A 22,318-nucleotide genomic window follows, 5' to 3' on the forward strand; every position below is an offset into this window, starting at 1 on the left:
GGTAAATATCACTGAGGCTTGCCAGTAACACAGCAACAACACGCTAGCACAGCGCTAACAGGGCCGGTAAAAGTCATTTCCTCGGCACATATATTTCACCGGTCACATTCTTACCTCTTCCGCTCAAGTGCCCCCTTGCGGGTGTTAGAAAAATGCACAAATTAGCCGGATCTCCACATAAACCGCGGGGTTGAAAGCGTGTGAAAAAAGTCGTGGCTTGTACGTCGGAAATTACGGTATCAAAAGTCTATGAAGATGATGCTGAGCAATTACCATGTGACAGGTGGTAAAAGTGTTCCCCCTCACCCCCCAAAGCTGCTGGGAAATTGTACATTTTAAATCCTTATATGTGTTGTTAAGACTGAGATTGGTTGAAATCAGTCTGATTTTAAGCCTGATTACTCCATTCCGATAAAAGTCAGCAAAGCCCAGATTTTCAGATATTTCTGAAGGTGATCCTGTGCGGTTATCCTGGATTGTGGGTTGTGCTATGAGTGATACTTCCTCCCCAATCTGCTCGGTCGTAGTAAATTTTAAACACGTTCAATATTTACGACGCGAAATCCTTACGTGTGAGGTGACGACTGTGCCCGAGCCGAGCCAAGGATTCCGTGACTCTGAAGTGCTATGCGACGATAGCTCATCAGGAAGCTAGCACTGTACTGAGTTCATCTGGTTCCATTTAAGAAGAGTACACACATATTGATAATTGGGTGGGCCTGATTTTTAACCTGATTCCCCGATTCCTATCAAAGTCAGGAAAGGCTCGATTACCGGATGATTCCGACTGATTATCCTGTGGTGTCAGATGTTTTGAGAGTAATTTATTTTTTTCTACGGACTAAACCGAGCGAACAGAGGCACAGTGGAACTGGACTGATGTCGTTTAGTACTTAATGAGGACTAAGTGTGGTACTCTCAGAGCGGCGGCCGGGTGTACAAGTCGTTACCACCTCGAGAGAAAACACCACAACACACGCGCGTGCCCACACAAACTAACGGGCACTTATGAATACGTCGCATTACGGAGTATTTTTCACGGCTAATGTGCTTCTAAAGCAGCGACGCGGTGCTATCAGATTGGTCCAATGCCAGGAAGTAATCGTTTGTTGGCAAGCCAGAGATTTTATTTATTTTTTTAGCATTGTATTCTTACGTCGTCACATTGGAATAAGAATGACTCTATTCTACCATTTGAATGTATATAGTTTATTGTTATTATTATTAGCAGCGATGACGAACGAGCAATGATGCCATTGTTCTTTCCGCCATTATTTCTGTGTGTGAGTAGCCATGTTCTCATAGGCAGGTCATGTCTGGGTCAATCTCCCTGGCTCCAGCACTTCCCTGCTTTAACCCCTTCATATACCCACACTTGTCTTCAAACACACACACACACACACGCGCGCACACAATGAAAGCAATGTCATATGTGTGCTGTGATGAGTACAAGTAGTGTATTTCACTGCCAAAATAAGAGTCCACGGCTCCAGAAATAAATTGAACGGGATTGGCAGGGGGGTGCAGCCGTCACAGAGACTCTTTTGTCCCGTTGTATTATTATTATTATTATTATTATTATCGTTACTATGTACTGGACGGCCTTAGCCCCCTTTCACACGGATTTAATAGAAATTGATCCATTTTCATACTTCTCAATTTCATTTTTCACTGTTAAAATATGACTGCTGAATGTGTTTGGGACATTTATACATGTGCTGTAGATTGGGTGTATAATAATTCATCATATCATTATACTGTACATCAGAGTCAGTAATATACTTCAATTTTTGAACTTAACATAATACTGTAGCATAAAATGAAACTACCAGTTAAAATCCAAGTTCAGTAGTAGCACATAGCTTATACCTCCCTAGCATAAAACTTTATATTACTGTATACATTCCACTGCACAATAGTACTGATGCTCGACTCATATATCAGCCAACTCAAATACCACAACAGCATGTCTATGATTACCAACTCAAGGGTTATAGAGCTAACGCACGTGACGTCACCGTTTTCACGCCGCCAAATTGCCGGTCAAACCGAGCTGCTCGACATTGTGAGGGACATTGAACCGGAGAATATTCACAATACTTAAGACCTGTTGTGCTGTTGGTTGTCACAACAGACGAGACAGATATTCAAGGAGATCATTCTATGGAATAGCAGCTGAAGAGACTAGAAAATATGGATGGATTTCGGCAATTAAACATGATAGATGGTGCCTAACCAAAATACACACATGCATGTGTAGCCATTGCTTCATTTCAGGTTGGAATTATTCTTCTCAATCTCAAATTATCAAGAAGTATTTGTAATGCTAAATTGGCTCATTTTAGAACAATGCATGTTCAAAAAAAAAAAAAAAACTGTCTGTTGGAGAGGTTTACGGAGATTAAGTATGGCCGCAATCGCTTCCGTGTACGTTTCGTGGAGACGACTCTGTCCTGATAATAATAATAATATATAATATTGTATATATTATATATTAATATTAATTAATATTATATATATATATATATATATTATAAAATAATAATGAATGCGAGTTTGTGTAAAACCATGGGTCATTTATGTAAATAGTGGTATTTGTGTTGAATACTAGCTGAAAAGATCGATGGATTGCGGCAAAGGTTAACGCTTCCGTCCGAGTTCACGAGCCGTCAAAACTATGTGGGATTTATTCCTGATTGAGAACAGATCCAGCAACGAAGTATTTGTATACAACTTTTATACGCTTTCAAACTTTTACGTGTAAATCTCGACAACTTACTCACCAGATCCGTGTGTAGATCCAGTTGTCCAAGACAAGAGGAAGTGAATTAACAGTCCAATTTCTGATCGGCGAAAACATCGACTTCGGCATTAAATACAGGTCCTCTATGCAGAGTTTATCTAATTTTTCCACGTACCTTCGTTTATTTTCACCCTCTAAATGTCTGACGGTATCAGACAAGACTCTGGGCGTCGTGCTATAAGACGTATTTTCGTGTCGTCTCCAACCGACTTAGCATTGAACAATGCTTTGCTAGACCGGCAATACGGCGAGGTAAACAAAAGTGCACGAGCTCTTTAGTTAGACTTCAGAGATTTGACGCCCACATCACTCACCAGGCCTACCTGTGCCTTTTAAACACTCAAAGTCACAGATACTATAGAAGAACGTGAGGATGGCGACCACAAGTGTACAAACGTAATACCTGCCACTCACATGCACGTCATTGTGTTTACCAAAGCAAAATAAACTTTTATTCAGTTCAGATAATCACTAGGATAATCAGTAGAATACTGAATTTAAAAATATTAGCTGCAATCCTAGACTGTCAATCTATGTCACTGGACAATGCATTTATTCTCATCTTTTCCACAGAACCCTGGCGTTCTTGTAAAATAAAACCCTTAACATACAGTAGAACTGTGACACAGCGGTGAAAAAGCAGTAAAAAAAACAAAAAGCATGCTACGACAAGCCAAAACAACTCTGTTTTTATCCATTTTCACTTTGAGGCACCCCCTTAAAAGCTCACTCAAGTGCGGCAGCGGCACACGTCAGGATGTGTGGTTCCGAAATCAAACGCGCGCTCCCACTCGGAGCGATCGCGACAAAGTGAGAGAGCACGCCGCACACGGCAGCACATCCCTGCAGACATTCCGGCGGTTTGCGGCGTGATTGATGGAGTCGGCGGTACTGATTCCACTGGGATGTTCCCACTTAATTGCTGTCTGTGCACACACACACACACAGACAGAAAGCGTAGTGGGCTTTCATGTGAACGTCGCATCGTGACTGTCTGCCGCGGGGTATGTGCACCAGTGTTTATTCAGAGTGTAGCATGCCTTGAAAAAATGTACCCAAAAATGTGCGCGTCTGTGTTCGCATCAATGGTAGGAAGCAACATATTACAAATACTTCATTACTGTAGATTTTTCAGGTACCTGTACTTGACTCAATGGGTTTTTATTTTCACCCCTCGACAATCACAATAGGCCTGACACTTTTTTTCAACCCCTGTGGATCGTTTCAGGACACAAGGAAACAGAAACAGAGTCAACAATAGTTGAGATGAGAAGTCTTAAAAGGTGGAAAAAACACAGAGAATCATTTGACAGTTGTTGTGCCGGTCTGAGCGCTCCCCCGTGCCGAAAAGTCTCCTTGTGATTAATGCGCATGCGTTACTAACTCGGGAACTCTGGGTTCGTAGCAGACGGTTACTGTGAAACCCCCGGTCTCATAGTTCCCCTTCTTCTACATAGAGGGAGCTAACATACGTTATATCCTAACCCTAACCTAACCTTAAAACAAAAGTTGATAAAAAGATATACACATTTATGTACGTTGGCTGTGTTCGTCTTTCTGAGACGTCCATAGCGAACATGAACACTCGGCGACAAGTTGTCGAATGGCACATGTTGAAGCATGGATGGGGATGTTTCAGACTGGCCGGAGGTTTACAAAATATACGCCTGTCCGCATTAATGTACGGCATGGACAATAATCACAAGGAGACTTTTCAGCACCTGGAACGCTCAGACCGTCACACCGGGCTAAAGACGACCCGCTATCTGCTATTCATAAATTCACCATCCAGTCTGAAAAAACGTAAGAAACAAAACAGCTATCCATCTTCGAAGCCGCTTATCCTCACTAGGGTCACGGGAGTGCCGGATCTTATCCCAGGGATCATCGGGCAGGGGGCAAGGTACACCTGGAACTGGTTGCCAGACAATCGCAGGGCACAACAGTCACACTCACAATCACACCTAGGGGCAATTTAGAGGGTACAATTAATGTTGCATGTTTATTGGATGTGGGTGGAAACCCGGAGAAAACCCACCCAGGCACGGGGAGAACATGCAACCTCCACACAGGCGGGTGCGAGATTTGAACCCCGGTCCTCAGAACTGTTGCGAGTTGCACCACTGTCCCCACTCTTAAAACAACAACAACATGAAAATACAATTCGAGTCATCAAAATGGATGGAACTGACAGTTGAAATGTATTTTTACTTTTGTCCAAAGTTAGTTTCAATCTTCACTTTTGTAAAAAATGTTTAGTAAAGGAGAGGCACCAGCGCACTTCTATGATTTTGCCACCTGAGATTGTGACCTTGCATGTGCTTGTGCGTGCGTTTAAGTGACAAAGCAGCAACAGCAGCATTACAGGCCCGTAAAAATATACAAAATGCAGGAATGCGCAGTCGGTAGAGCAATTTGACAAAGAACCACACATGCGGCGTAATTATAGCGCGCCTATCTGGACTCAGTCATTTGAAGAGAATCCGTCTGCACCACTTCCACAGCAGCGTGAAAGCGACGCAGCAACACGGACTCCGACTCGAGCCGTCAGAAAACACGGCCGAGCCTCCGCTCTAAACAAACGCTTTATAAATATGCATTTCCTGTGGTCGTTGTGTGTACATATTTTGGTGATATCCAGGATGGACACCAGACGCAAGAATGCTCGTTATTTAAAAAAGAACACGATGTAAATAACTTCAGAAACTATCTTTCCATATTTTGACAGTGTGTCCTTTTTATCCATTATCCATTGTGTCTGGATGTACGAGTGACTCGTTTTTCGAGATATGAGCCGCCATCCGGTTGAATTAAAACATTTTTTTTTTTTTTTTTGCATTGTGTATTTAAAATAAAGATCAGACTCCTTATGCAAGCTTTTGTGTGTGTGCTGGCACATAAAACAATGCAAGGATATAAAAATTGATATTTTCTTGTCTCACTTTTCTGTGGTTTTGTCTTTTTTTAATATCTTGTCATTTTCATTATTTTTATCCCATTTCAAATGTTTTATCTCTTTGTTTTCAAATGCCTTTAATCTTGTAAAGCACATTTGAGTTACCTCGAGTATGAAATGCGCTATAGAAATAAATTTGCTTCGCTTTGCTTCTTGTCTTTTGGAGAACTGCTTCACATTTATGTTGTACGGGGTACTATTGGACTAAATTCCACAATTTTGTCTAACTTTCTTGCCAATCATTATACGATCAAAATTACAGAACTAGTAACTAGAAACATGTTTTTTTAAAACACAATGCTGTTGCAGTGACACGGTGCACAATTGGAAAGCACATGTGCCTCACAGTTTGGAGGACCGGGGTTCAAATCCAGCCTTGCCTGTCTAGCGTTTGCATGTTCTCCCCGCCACTGTGTGATTTTTCTCAGGGTACTCTGGTTTCCCACCCAAATCTAAAAAAAAAAAAACACACATGATGATGGGTTAACTGAAGATACTAAATTTCCCACAGATATGAATGTGAGTGTGAATGGTGATTTGTATGGTCTCTGTGATTGGCTGGCGACCAGTTCAGGGTGTAGCCGGCCTCTCATCGGAAGTCAGCTGAGTCAGCCACCAGAACACCTGTCACCCTAGTGAGGGAAATGCAGTTCTGAAAATTTTTCATCAATTATTTTAGTTCAAGTAAAAACTGTTGGACACAGCCAAAAATTGCAATCTCTATTTTAGAATTTGTGCATTTGACATCCATCCATCCATTTTCTTAGCCGCTTATCCTCATGAGTGTTCCGGGGAGTGCTGGAGCCCATCTCCGCTGTCACTGAGCAGGAGGCGGGTTACACCCTGAACTGGTTGCCACCCAATCGCAGGGCACATAGAGACAAACAGTCGCACTCACAATCACACCTAGGGGCAATTTAGAGTGTCCAATTAATGTTGCATGTTTTGGGGATGTGGGAGGAAACCGGAGTGCCGGAGAAAACCCATGCAGGCACCAGGAGAACATGCAAACTCCACACAGACGAGTCTGGGATCGAACCCGGCACCTCAGAACTGTGAGGCCAATGCTTTCCAGCTGATCCACCGTCCCGCTCTATTTGACATCATGTGCTAATTTTTACAACATACTTCTCAAGTAATTGTGTGGACCTCAGTGAGGATAAGCGGTACAGAAAATGGTTGGAGGGATGCATGGTTGTGAACGCAACACTTGTATGCGTCAATGCATATGTGTGTGTGTGTGTATGTGTGTGTGTGCGCAGGTGAGCTGAAACCCACACATTAGCCTGACACTATCTGTGTGTGCCGCACTGTCCATCGTCCGCTTCAGTGTCTACTTCCTGTGCGCGTAGCGTGGCTGGATTTTTGTCTGTGTTAAACTTGCTTCCTGCACGAGAGTCCAGCACTGCACGTCGCGACACACTGCGTGTGTAGGCGTCTGTTTATGTGTCTACGTGGCTTTAAGTGTGTGTGCATCTGCATCAGAGCATGTGTGGTATACAAATATGAAGGAGTATGTGTGTGCATTGAGTATGTATGTGTGTGCGAGCATACATGAGCGAGTGTGTGTTTGTCTGTGTGTGTGGGCGACAGGAAAGACAACCCATGTGCATTTTTGCACGCGTGCGGCGTGTGCGGTTGTGTTGTGAACGTAAGCACATGTAAATGCCGGCGCACAAGTCAGCATTTGCACATTCTTCTGCTGACCATCTTACAGAGAGCGTGCGCCGCAATATGACCATGTTTCCTCTCTAAATGACACACGCACACACACGCACAATTGTGTGTTTTTCAAGCGTGTAATCCCTCCGTGGAGATAGCGTCACTTCCCAAAACAAGGAGGCAGACAAGGAATCTGACAGCCTGGTAAACAATGCTGCAAGACTAGACTAAACTATATATTTTCCATCCGTCCATTTTCTTTGCCACTTATCCTCACGAGAGTCGCGGGTCGTGCGGGAGGCTATCCCAGCTGTCAACGGGCAGGAGGCGGGGTACACCCTGAACTGGTTGCCAGCCAATCGCAGGGCACATGGAGACAGACAACGGTCGCACTCCCCATCACACCTACGGGCAATTTAGAGTGTCCAATTAATGATCCATGTTTTTGGGAGAACAGCGGTGAGATGTGCCATAGGTGTGTCAGAAGAATTTAAGGTGGAGGTGGGACTGCATCAGGGATCTGCCCTGAGCCCCTTCCTGTTTGCGGTACTAATGGATAAATTGACAGATGAGGTTAGACTGGAATCCCCTTGGAGTATGATGTTTGCAGATGATATTGTGATATGCAGTGAAAGCAGGGAGCAGGCGGAGGAACAATTAGAACGATGGAGGCACGCACTGGAAAGGAGAAGAATGAAGATTAGCCGAAGTGAAACAGAATATATGTGCGTGAATGAGAAAGGTGGAGGGGGAAGAGTGAGGCTACAGGGAGAAGAGATAGCGAGGGTGGAGGACTTCAAATCCTTGGGGTCAACAATACAGCACAATGGAGAGTGTGGGAAGGAAGTGAAGAAACGGGTCCAACTGGGGTGGAACAGTTGGCGGAAGGTGTCTGGTGTTCTATGTGACAGAAGAGTCTCCGCCAGGATGAAGGGCAAAGTTTATAAAACAGTGGTGAGGCCGGCCATGATGTACGGATTACAGATGGTGGCAATGAAGAAGAAACAGGAAGCAGAACTGGAGGTGGCAGAAATGAAGATGTTGAGGTTCTCGCTCGGAGTGAGCAGGTTGGATAGGAATAGAAACGAGCTCATTAGAGTGACAGCCAAAGTTGGATGTTTTGGAGACAAGGATAGAGAGAGCAGACTTCGATGGTTTGGACATGTTCAGAGGCGAGAGAGTGAGTATATTGGTAGATGGATGCTGAGGATGGAGCTCCCAAGCAAAAGAGCGAGAGGAAGACCAAAGAGAAGGTTGATGGGTGTGGTGAGGGAAGACATGAGGCCAGTTGGGGTTAGAGAGGAAGATGCAGGAGATAGGCTAAGATGGCAAAAGATAACACGCTGTGGCGACCCCTAACGGGACAAGCCGAAAGGAAAAGAAGAAGAAGGAGAAGAAGAAGAAGAAGAAGAAGAAGAAGAAGTTTTTGGGATGTGGGAGGAAACCGGAGTGCCTGGAGAAAACCAACGAAGGCACGGGGAGAACATGCAAACTCCACACAGGGGGGGTCCGTGATTGAAACCGGGACCTCAGAACTGTGAGGCCAACGCTTTCTAGCTGCTCCACCGTGCCGCCCTATATAATTTCATATTTTATATTTGAACACATTAAAACATCTGACAATACTTAAAATTGCCAATAGGTATGAAATAAAATGCTTTTTTGTCTATCTGCAGCGGGCCAAGTAGGGATGTATAACAGAGGTTGCATTAGCCGCACCATAGACGGCTGCTCGGTGGCTTTTCGTGGGGCGCTGCTAACTCTGCGGCGTGGGAGTTTGCGGACGGAAGCGCCAACGCGCCTCGGCCGGGGCGAGCGCGCCCGTCTGGAACTGATCGGGCCTCATTAGCCACTGGAAATAATTAAAGCCGCCGTCCATCTGCAACATGTGCCCCCGTTTGCCTTGGCATCGATGCGTGTGTATCTGAGTGTGTGTGAGACTCATTTCCATGGTCCAATATTTGCCATGGAGCAAGAGCTTGGTCGTTTAGCTTAATGAAGGGAACTAATCATGTCCTCTGCGATCACACACACGCACACAAGTCCAACATGCACACGCCACCACATTCACACACACACAACCATACACATTAATTCAATCACTCAACCATTTGTAGACACATTTATGAACACGCACACACACAGGATGGGTGCAGGCTGATGTTTGAGGTTGTTAAATGTTCAGGTCTTGCAGCCGTACTTTGTTTTTCGTTTTGAGTGAGGGCCAAGGCCAACAGAGGACTGACACTGATGATCACTCGGAGAAAATTCACGAGCTCTCGGAGGAAGCGCTCGAGTTCACAAGGTCTGACAACCGGCGAATGCTGAACTCACTCTTTAAAAATGACTTAAAGCACTTTCTGTCACACCGTGACACGCTGCCCCCCCCCCCGCACAGTCGTTAAATCTGAACACTGCCCATTAAACAGATTTCAAACCACATCCAGACTTGTTTGATTTCAAAACCGTAACGAGAAATGAGTCACCATTGTACAATTGTCAGATTAATTTCCAGTATGGCAAAAATACAACATTTATCTCATACTGAGTGCTTTTTTCACCGTCGGAATTCGCCCCCAACCATAACTACTCCTGCGTACAGTAAATTTAACACTGGTCTGTGAGAAACGTAGTCAAATGGAATGTGGAGGGAACTGGACTCGCTCAATTTCTGTCTTTTGATATCCGGTATGACACATCAATTCCCATTAAGGAGTAGTTACAGTCCCTCTACTATCCCACTTTCTGTGAGTAGTGTGTGAACGGCACAGGTGCAAAAATACCGTAATTTCTCAAAAATAATGTGCAAATTTTTCCAAAAATATTTTCAAAAAGTTAATAGAGCGCATCATATTTAGGTATGGATAAAAAAAAAAAAAAAAAAATATATATATATATATATATATATATATAATCACATTGTATAGTCGTATACAGGTGCATAGAGTGGTAAAAAAAAAAAGTATACACATACATTTCGATATATTTTATGTCTCATGTTACACATATATATATATATATATATATAATATATATATATAATCACATTGTATAGTCGTATACAGGTGCATAGAGTGGTAAAAAAAAAAAGTATACACATACATTTCGATATATTTTATGTCTCATGTTACACATATATATATATTATATATATATATATATATATATATATATATTACAATAATGTGCAGCCCCCCAACTGAACTATATAACGTTCTCGGGGAGCTTGCATTTTAAGATCGTTAGCGTAGCATGTTTGTTGCTACTGCACCAAAGATCAGAAACGGCTGCCTGTGCGTTGGTTAAACTTAAACTAAGACAAAAAAAATGTCGACTCCAATGGCTAGTTGTGCAGCTGCTTTCAAAAGAAATGTGTCATCACTCGTGCCGATGATGCCGGCAACCCGGAAGTTGCGCCGCAGTTCGAAACAAAGACAGCTTGCCTCTAGGGCTTCAGGTGGATATCAAAACAACTATGAACAAATATTTAATGCAGTGTTTAATAAGTTTATATTTTTAAGACTGAAATTTGTGTTAACAGGATTGATAAAATGTTGTGCCATCATTGTGCATTTATTTTAGTTGGTTGAGGGATTCTGTTCTGACAATTGCAGGGACCAGGACAAGAGTGTCCTGCGGCCTGTCCCGATATTATATTACCACTCCATCAGCACATGCACATTATTGTTAAGGATTGCTGTTAGAACAGTTTTTTGAAAAACAATATAAGTACAAACCTAACAAAATCTAAATACAGCTCATTCCTAATATTTTGAGCATATGGGTCGCAGCAAATTTGTGGTGTGCATTGTACATTGGTAGAAGGGTTTTCCTGATTTTTTTTGGATCAACTTTGGGGGTGCGCATTATATTTCAGTGCAAATTATACTCGAGAAATTACGGCACATCTTACTGTCTCATCGTATTTACCCATTTAGATCAAAGGCAGAGTGAATGAGGCAGAATCGAAGCAGAGTTTCAACTGGATTTCCCAATGCCGGAACACTTTTCCCTGTCAAGTAGATGAACAACTAGATGAACTTATCCCCCTTTCACACCGCTATTCTTTGCCCCCACTGCTGCTGTCGTGCATGAAATGGAGGGCGAAGTCGACCGGGAAATTTTACAGCTTGCAAAGTAGTTTGAGAAGACTAACAAACGAGGACCCTCATTTGTGTGATTTGTTTTTCCATATCAATCCCCATGTCTTCTGGATGTTTCCCCTGTGTCTTTCCGTGTTTTTATCGTGTCTTTCTGCTCCTTTCCCATGTCTTTCCCCAGCATTTCTATATATTTACCATGGTTTTATATACGTTTCAAATGTTTTTAACATCTACAAGAACGGTCAACAACAAGATGCCCATGGGGAGAACTGAACCCTCAAGGAAGAAATAGGGTAGCACATTCATTTTTGTCTTTTATGTTATTCTGTTGATAATTATGGTGAGATATTATTAATTCACAGCCATTGATGACTGTTGAATTCAAATACCCATATTAACATTGTGGAGTGGCACTGAATAATCGGTTTTCATATAGATGATTATCATTAATTATTAATAATAGCATACAATTAAAAGCTCTTTGACCAAATTTGTTAATTTGGAAGTTAGTATCAATCTAGAATCAAAGGAGGCCCTGTAGCTCAGTGGTTAGAGCATTGGTTTGGTAAACCAGGGGTTGTGGGTTTGTATCCCACCGGGGTCTCCACTCCCTGAGAAGGGTTGCATCAGGAAGGGCATCCGGCGTAAAACTTGTGCCAGACAAATATGTGCGTTCATCTGAGATGACACGCTGTGGCGACCCCGAAAGGAACAAGCCGAAAGAAACTTACTTACGAGTATCAATCTGGTAGCCCACTGCCATTAATCAGTACAAAGTAGATTTCAGTTTAAAAAGTTCTGGTGGCCTCTGGTCGAGATACAATGCTTCCGGATTTATGTAATTTCCGACCTACAAGCCGCTATTTTTTTCACGTGCTTTCAACCCTGTGGTTTACGCGGTGATGGGGCTAATTTGTGCATTTTTTCTAACAATCGCAAGGGGGGCACTTGACCGGAAAAGGTAAGAATGAGACAGGTGCAATTTATGTGCCGAGGAAGTCACTTTTACCAGCCCTGTTAGTGTTTCATCAGCGTTAGCGCTGTGCTAATGTGTTGCTGCTGTGTTACTGGTGTGTCTCAGTGATATTTACCCATAAATTTTATTTTAACTGGCCCCGTTAGCGGCGCTAGCGTTAGCATTAGTGCTAGCGCGGCGCTTGCATTAGCGGTAGGGTTAGCACCGCGCTAGCGTTATACTCTTTCTGTGTACCATCTTTGTAAATATCTCGTGTTTCAATGTGGGCACTTGCGGGTTTTACACAGCTGTGGCGTATGTATGTACTAAATGGTATTTCCTTTACAAATGTACTGGGTGAGGCTTGTAACCAGGTGCGCTCTGGAGGCCGAGAATTACGGTAGTAATAATAATAATTCAAAAAAACATTGCGTTTAGCTGTCAAAAGACACACACTAACATTCTAACTTATTTCAGGTGCTTACAATGTGATTGAATCAGTGTTAAGACAAAAAATGCTTATTAATAAGACAGTCCTTCTACTAGTACACTGAATTGTCTTACTAGTGAGGACAAAGCGCATAGTAGTACATTGACCTTAAGTAAAATATTAACGATACTGAATTAATTCTCCGTTTACTATTGAAAATCCTGATCTAGACCAACTTAAACTGCTTGAAAGGGGTATGGACCCCCCCCAATTGGATCTTCAGGAATAATCCATTGGCACACAGAAGCATGTACTGTATATTTATATGCTTGAACTGTATGTATGCTTTGCTCTACAAGTTTATTGTATTTGGCATGTTTAATAACACAAAGTCCCATAATTCAGTCAAACACAAAAAACTACGAAACATGTCCACAACTCGGTCTTTTGAACAAATGTCTGCTGCATGTTACGTTACATAATAGATGAGGCTGTGTGTAACACTATATACACACACACAGGATGTGGTCCCCAGAGTGTTTTTGGTGCTTTTTGTTTGTCTTTCAAAGCTGACACACGAAACATTGTTTTTATGATCTTGTTGATTTTACAAGACAAGCATTTGTCACTTTTTGTATGTGTATATAAGTAAGTATGTCTTTAAAGTCACAGTGAATCATGGTGTTTATGTAGCAGGAAAAATGCACATTTGTCACGATGGACACACACAGCGACTGTTGTGTGTGTGTGTTGAGGAACACAGTAAGTTTTTATAGTTAGTGACAGCTGACGAATAACCCCCGGCTTGAACTTTGAACTCGGGCTCTGCCTTGTGTACCCCCCAGCTAATTGACACGTCTCCTTTGATAAACCTCACGCGCACGCACAGACACGCGTACATGCGCACACGGGCACTCTATGAATGCATCTTTTCAGAAGATGAATGTTTTGAGAATGGATGTAAATGCGTTCAATAAGAGCCGATATTGGGGAGAAAAAAAGTCAATTTGTTGCACATTTTAACGATCAAACAGTAGTGAAGAAATTACAATTAATAACATAATGGGCGTGCGTTTGAGTGTATACCATGAAGCAAAAAAAAACAGGCTGTGGGACTTGTGGAGATAACTTGGGGGGGGGGGGTTGAAGAAAAATGTGCAGACAAAGGAGGTCTATATTCAAAAAGAGAGGTTGCTGTTACAGAGGCGGCGTATAACTTTCTTATACATAACACATGTATAAATATTTGTTCGCTGATCTTAAAGTGAGGAAACTGCAAAAATCCAAGAAATTGACAAAGGAGGTCAATAACTTTTCACGGTAAGGTATGCACAGTAATTAAAATACACGAAGGTGTGAAATGTAACCTGTAATGTAATTTAATTGATTGTCATTATGTACCGGAGTAATAGCAGGAGCAATGTAATGTAATTGGTAGTAATGTTGAGTAATACTAGAGTAGAAATGTGCAGTAATAGTAATGTAACACGAAGGTAGTGATCGAAATAGTAATATAATGCATAGTGTTGAATGTATTGAAATTAAAAGAAATGTATTTAAAGCAATAGAAATATAAGTTCAATAGTAAATAGGGGGCGGCACGGTGGAGCAGCTGGAAAGCGTTGGACTCACAGTTCTGAGGTCCCTGGTTCAATTCCAGACCTGCCTGTGTGGAGTTTGCGTGTTCTCCCCGTGCCTGCGTGGGTTTCCTCCGGGCACCCCGGTTTCCTCCCACATAATTGGACACTCTAAATTGCCCCAAGGTGTGATTGTGAGTGCGGCTGTTGTCTGTCTCCATGTGCCCTGCGATTGGCTGGCAACCAGTTCAGGGCGTACCCCGCCTCTTGCCCGTTGACAGCTGGGATAGGCTCCAGCACTCCCGTGACCCTTGTGAGGATAAGCAGCTAAGAAGATGTATGGTTGGATAGTAAATAGGGTTCTAATGGGAAATTTAACTGCTTTAGATGCTAGAATACGCTGTGTACTTGCACAATTTTGTACAACTGTGAGTTTTTATAAGGAAAAAAAGTTTGCGGTCAATTGTCTATTGTCCTTGGTTCTTGTTAGTTCATTTGTTCTGTTCTTCGTACTCAACATGTACGTCGTACTAGGGTGGCAGCAACTACCGGAGACAAATTCCTTGTGCGTTGTTACATACTAGGCCAATAAAGATGATTTTGAAAAATCAAGTAATAATAATGTATAGGAGAAGTGTGAGACATGAGTAGTGGCCAAGAGTTGCTGTAATGCTATGTAAGAAGAGATAAAACTACAAAATAAGTAATATCATGTGGTGATAATAACAATGTAAAAATGATGTAATATAGTACAAAGTAATACAAAAGAAAAGTAGTCTAATATGTAGGGAAAGTATTGTAAAGCAATGTCAATATAAAATGACAGACATGAGAGTAGGGGTCACGCATCACTGTAGTCTAAAAGTAATCTTATAATAGTAATGAAAAAAAAATCGTATAATAGGCAGTAATAGGAATGTCATGTAAGGATGAAGTGATGAAATTTGCAGGAAAGTAATGGCAAAGTAACATGTTTAGTGAGGGTTCATATCTTAGCGGCGAAGCTTTGTTGGAGTTTGTGATGTGAAAAGCAGTAGCCGAGCGTGAAGTTCAACGTCCTCCACTCTGGAAGTTGAACTTCCTCCACCGACGTCCCAGAGGAAGACCATTCATTCCTGATGGCCGCTCCCCGAGGAGCGACAACCTGGACGGACGCGACTCCTCCACACGTGTTACGTGTTAACAGCTCCATGGGCAGAAGCATGAAGGCCCTCACCAAAAGGATGTGTGCTTTGTCCGTAGTGCTCATCGAAAGAACCACTTTTGTGTGCTTTCCATTTCATTTCCCATGACCTTCCACATCTTTCCCATGGTTTTCCAAAATGTTTGGGTTTTTCCCCGTGTATTTAATTTCCTCTTCATCTATCCCGGGTCTTTCTCACATTTCCCTACTCTTTCATTTTAGGGTTTAACCATTCCTCAGGTCCATCCATCCATCCATTATCTGCGCTGCTTATCCTCACAAGGGTCACAGGAGTGTTGCAACCTTATCTAGCTATCTTCAGGCAGGAGGTGGGCTACGCCCCTGAAGTTGTTGCCAGCCAATCGCAGGGCACATAGCAACAAATTACCATTTGCATCCAAAATCACACCTAAGGGCAATTTAGAGTCTCCAATTAATGCGTGTTTATTGGGATGTGGGAGGAAACCGGACTCCCGGAGAAAACCCAAGCAGGCACGGGGAGAACATGCAAACTCCACAAAGGCGGGGCCGGGACTTGAACCTCAGACCCCAGAACTGTGAGACAGATACTCTTAACTAGTGCCGCCCTTTCCTCTGGTCTTACCAAATAATTTTATTGTCTTGTGTGGTCTTTCCCACAACTTTCCACATCAAGGACTTCACCACGGAGCCGCAGTTTTTGTAAAATTTTATTTCCTCACCTTTTCATGTTTTGCTGATAATTGGCCACATATACTTTGGATGTATTTTGTCTTTCTCACTTTATTACAAAGTCTTTCTAAGGCTTTACAGTGTTTATTAATTTCCAATGTGTTCCCATCCACCCCACGTCTTTCTTTACCTTTACACATCTTTCCATGTCTTTTTGAAGTTTACAATGGTTTCAATATTTCGTGTAATATGTATTTCAATGGGCGGCAGGGTGGCTCAGCTGGTAAAAGCGTTGGCCTCACAGTTCTGAGGACCCGGGTTCCATCCCGGCCCCGCCTGTGTGGAGTTTCCATGTTCTCCCCGTGCCTGCGTGGGTTTCCTCCAGGCACTCCGTTTTCCACCCACATCCCAAAAAATATGCAACATTAATTGGATACTAACAAATTATAAATAAATTGCCCCTAGGTGTGTTTGTGAATGTGGCTTTTTGTCTCCATGTGCCCTGGGATTGGCTGGCGACCAGTTCAGGGTGTACCTTGCCCCCTGCTCATATACACCTGGGATAGGCTCCAGCACTCCCTGCGACCGTTGTGAGGATAAGCGGGAAAGAAAATGGATGTATGGATGGATGCATTTTCATGTTTTTTTTTTTAAGTTTCAGGCTAGAAAATGCTTATTTTACCGTGACAATTAAAAAATGTATAAAGAAATCCCATCATGTGGAAAATTAACTGCAATACAAATATGATTAAAAGAATCTACGACGCACATAATCTGCGCTAGGTGAACCGTGATATGGCGAGGGATTATGCCACATCTTTTACCAAAAGTCATTCCCTTCATCTTTGCATACCATTCCCCTTTGTCGCTCCATTTGTTTTCCATGTTTCCCCCATATCTTCAACATGCCGTCCTACATATTTCCATAGATTTACCATCTTTACCCCGTCTTTCCCATGGTTTCCTTCTTTGTTTCCCATGCTTATTACGGCAAAATATACACATGTTCCCATTCATTTTTAAAAGTTACACAACGCTTGGCTGCCAACAAACACGTTAAACACATGCAATAATTTGTATTATATGATTAAAACGCAATTGAATCGTGACGTTTCTCTGGCATCAAAGACAGATTAAAGACGCGCTTGTGAAAGTTCATGAAGGTCGGTAACGGGAGCTGGCGGCTGTTGTGAGGTTTAGAAGCGCATTGAACTTTCCACTTGTGACAATGAAAACAAATATGCGGAACATGTTTACATAATAGCCGGCAGCATTTGCTGTGGCCCAAAAATAGTCAATCAGATTGTGCGGCGGCAACGACATTAGCGCAACATTATGCTTCCATCAAAGCCTGTTGGCGCTCCGTCGGCAAATCCCGCCGGCTCTGCTTTGGCTCGCGGGCGGGAATGTCGCTACTCAAAAATGCTGTTGACACGATGACGCGTTCAAAACTCGGGAAAAAGTAGGACGAGTAGCAAAATGTTTCACGTGCGGTTAATTATCTGTGGTTTAGCTTTTGTATTCTGTGACTAGGTCGTGTCCTCTACGGTAGCTTTGAACTTCAAGGCTGCAATGACACGCACGCACGCACGCACACACACACACACACACACACACACACACACACACACACACACACACACGCACGCACACACACACACACCACACACACACACACACACACACACGCCCTTTCAAGCAAATCCTTCTTCCAATCTTTTATATCAAACGATAACAATAATACCAAGGGAGTTTGAGATAAAGAATAAAATAAAAGGAAAAAAATGAAACCAAAAAAACCCCAAAACATCAGATAAAGCTTAAGGCTCGCAAAAGGCAAATTCACAAAAAGCATTGTTAAATTTCTTCTAGCTGTTAATTTTTTTATAATCATTACTTCTGGGGGGTGGGCACGGTGACAAAGCTGGAAAGCGTTCGCCTCACAATTTTGATGTCCTGGGTTCGATCCGTCACCTGCCCGTGTGGAGTTTGCATGTACTGCGTGGGTTTTCTCCGGGCAGTCTGGTTTCCTCCCACATCCCAAAAACATTAATTGGACACTCTAAATTGCCCCTAGGTGTGATTGTGAGTGTGGCTGTTTGTCTTCATGTGCCCTGTGATTGGCTGGCAACCAGTTCAGGGTGTACCTCACCTCCTGCCCCTTGACAGCTGGGATAGGCTCCAGCACTCCCCCCGACCTTTGTGAGGATAAGCGGCGAAGAAAATGGATGGATGAATTACTTCTGGGTATGTTAATTCTAAAATGCAAGATGTAATTTGTCATTGGCTTGAAACCCTAATCCTGTCTCAAAACCCTATTTTGAAAACTTAATCCAGGCTGCAATTTGAAATCCATCCATCCATCCATTTTCTGAGCCGCTTATTCTCACGAGGGTCGGGGGAGTGCTGGAGCCTATCCCAGCTATCATCAGGCAGGAGGCTGGGTACACCCTGAACTGGTTGCCAGCCAATCGCAGGGCACATGGAGAAAGACGACAGTAGCACTCCCCATCACACCTAGGGGCAATTTAGAGTGTCCAATGAATGCATGTTTTTGCGATGTGGGAGGAAACCGGAGTGCCCGGAGAAAACCCATGCAGGCATGGGGAGAACATGCAAACTCCACACAGGCGGGCCCGGGATCTGAACCCCGTTCCTCCCAACTGTGAAGTCAATGCTCTACAGACGCTTCACCGTGCTGCTCTCATTTGAAATCCTCCACCAGATTAAAAACAACACAATTTGAAGTCCTAACCCTAGTTGGAAACCTCAACCCTGACTTTAACCAATTATTAAAACCTAAATCCTAGTTTGAAACCGTAGTTTAAAATTTTAACCTAGGTATAAACCTTAATGTGATTATTATTACCCCAACTAAAAAAAACCCAATTTTAAACCAAACCTTAGTGTGAAACCACAGCCCTGGAGCGAAAAACTCTAATTTGGAAATTTTTTTTCTTAACCCCCCCCTACCAAATTATAGTTTAGGAACGGCGCAACGGCGGAGGTTCACTCGACCGCCCAAATTGTATTACTTGCGTTGGATTGCAGCAAAAAGTGAACGCTACCACTTGACTTCCCGCCAACGAGGAACTTCGTCGGACGTTTGTCCACAAAGCAGACACGCCTCACGGAACATCAAGTGCGTTTTGGGTTTGCGAGGTTCAGGACACCCACGAGGAGGGCGCGAGGTTGAGAGAGGCATACGTGAGCGCAGTTATTTTGAGAAAGACCCACTGGACATGTTTGAGTTGGGACGCATGCTCCAGAAAGCCAGCTGTAATTTAGTCAACGCACCAATTTCAAGGCCGCCGAACCACCCCCCGAAGAGGCAAAAATACTAAGTCCTGCAGCGATCCAACATGCAACTAGAGCTAAAAACATAGAATTTAAACATTTTACCCCCCACCAGATTACCAGAACCACGGCCCTCTACTCGATGGCGAGGCGAGTGATTTCCTGCTGACGCGCTGAAAACGGAAAAAAAAAATAAAAAATTGTGCTTTCTCCGTGATGCCATCCGTATCTTCACATCCAGTCAACAGTTCCTGATTTTATCATGCTAACACAGATAGATATAAACTGCAGTACAACAACACATCAAAAAGGAAAATATAAGAATCAATGTGGACAAACAATGGACTGAAAGATGCACACGCACACATAAACATCCTCACACAGACACAGAAAACAGACACACAACCAAGCTTTGTGACCTTGCTTTGAGGTGGCTAATGGACGAGTGCTACCATCATGCCAACACTTCTGGCTAATTGCTAATGGTGCCTGCTAATAGGTACCATCCTGCCAAGGTTGGGGGGGGGGGGGGGGAAATAAACATCATCCAGCCTTGGATGCTAAAATTGAATGCTTGTGGTTAATGTGAATGCGCGGTTGTGTTTTCACAGAGTTTAAGGATGAGGCTGCATGTTCTTAGCAATTAGCAGACGTTATAAATAAGCACGCTTTTAGCAATTGGCAGACGCTATGAATACACACGCTGTTAGCAATTAGCTGATAAATAAAACAGTGGTTGTATTGTAAGGGTTCAAACAGAGAACTAATGGATGTGTGTGTGTGTGTGTGTGTGTTGTGTCTAAGATCCTAGGTGGGCTGCAGGGTCGGAAAGAACCCGTCTTTGAAGTGTGTCTTTAGGGCGACCATATCAGAGGGTGCGGGGGTGGGGGTTGGAAATCTGACGTCGCGCCCACCAGACACCTTTTGATGCCTTTCAAGTCAATCAAAAGTCACTTCCTGAAACTGCACTGTACATGAAGGTAAACGAGGCGCGGAGGGAAGCCGGAGCCTCGGGTCATGTCTGCTTAATATGACGGAAATGGGGGGGGGCTACTGGTTTGGCATGGTTAATGGGGCCTGCCATGATAATCTATGATGAAACATGGGCAGTCCTTATTTCAAAAGTGTATTTACCACATCTGACTAAAGTGGAACGTACAGTATGGTCGTTACTTAAAAATACAAAATCCATAAAAATACATATGACAATATTCACTTTAATCTAAAGCAGAACTGGAGGTGGGAGAAATGAAGATGTTGAGGTTCTCGCTCGGAGTGAGCTGGTTGGATAGGATTACAAATGAGCTCATTAGAGGGACAGCCAAAGTTGGATGATTTGCTGACAAGGTTCGAGAGAGCAGACTTGAATGGTTTGGACATGTTCAGAGGCGAGAGAGTGAGTACATTGGTGGTAGGGTGCTGAGGATGGCGCTGCCAGGCAAAAGGGCGAGAGGAAGACCAAAGAGAAGGTTGATGGATGTCGTGAGGGAGGACATGAGGGCAGTTGGGGTTAGGGAGGAAGATGCAGGAGAGAGGCTAAGATGGCAAAAGATGACACGCTGTGGCGATCCCTAACGGGACAAGCCGAAAGGAAAAGAAGAAGTCTATACGAAAAATAAATATGAGCGGAGAGCGCAAAGTTGTGGAAGTGTCATTCGACGTCCAAGTGATCGCCACATTGGCTGCATCTGTGACGTCACCCCGGACATTCGCCACTGAAAACACGCTGTGGCGCCGACTATGGGATACGTCCCTTCAGACCTTTTTGAAGTAGAGAACATCTCACAATTGAGTGAAGTGTCTGGGGAAATAGTACCCAATTGTTTCGAGCCATATTTAGATAATGTGCGGATCACGGCCAAACCACCTTCTGGCCCGATCCACCTCCGAGTGGCGGTGAGAAAAACAACGCCGCCCGCGAGCAACGACGACACCGCGGCCAAACCGCCTCCCCGCAGAGATGAGCGACCGCGGCCCGGCGCCGCGACGAGTCACCCGGCCGACAAGGCCGGCGTCGATTCACAAGGCCTGCGGAGGCTGTCCTTCAGCGGCTGCTGCACGGAAGCCTTCTGATGCGCACATCGACACATTTAGCACCCCTCTTCTTCTTCTTCTTCTTTCCCTTTCGGCTTGTCCCGTTAGGGGTTGCCACAGCGTGTCATCTTAAATGAACGCATATTTGTTTGGCACAGTTTTACGCCGGATGCCCTTCCTGACGCAACCCCTCTGCATTTAGCTGGGGAGAGAACCTTACAGCACCTGGCATTCCTAGGCGGTCTCCCATCCAAGTACTTACCAGGGCTAAACCCGCGTAGCTTCCAAGATCTGATGAGATCGGGCGTTCTCAGGGTACATTTAGCACCCTTACATACGGATTACGCCCCCCTAACTTTTTTTTTTTTAGTAGCTGTATACACACCTACCTGTCATTTGGAACCCACGAAGCTCTCGTCCTTTGCACCTGTGCAATCTATTTTTCACGACGAACCGGATCTTTTGGAAAAGTATGAAGAGCGAATCCATCCTCCCAAGTGTTCGAGCAATATCCAGCAATGCAACGAGCCGGCATTTTGGCTAACACGAAGGGAACAACGATCTACCTTCCCGCAGGTAAAACTAATAGAAAGAAACGAGTCCGCTTAAGCGCGGTACCGCCTTCGACGTCACTTCCTGCTTCTTGTCGAAAACAAATCCCTCGAGA

At 43.6% G+C, this 22,318-nt stretch overlaps 1 protein-coding gene across 2 annotated transcripts in view; it reads right to left on the reverse strand.

Annotated features, from left to right (window-relative positions):
- Nucleotides 1-22,318, reverse strand: part of bbs9 (Bardet-Biedl syndrome 9) — a 129,266-nt gene that overhangs the window by 19,933 nt on the left and 87,015 nt on the right. The gene's annotated exons all lie outside the window — the stretch shown is intronic.

The sequence above is a fragment of the Syngnathoides biaculeatus genome, chromosome 5, assembly GCF_019802595.1.
Source record: "Syngnathoides biaculeatus isolate LvHL_M chromosome 5, ASM1980259v1, whole genome shotgun sequence".
Classification (NCBI taxonomy): Eukaryota; Metazoa; Chordata; class Actinopteri; order Syngnathiformes; family Syngnathidae; genus Syngnathoides; species Syngnathoides biaculeatus.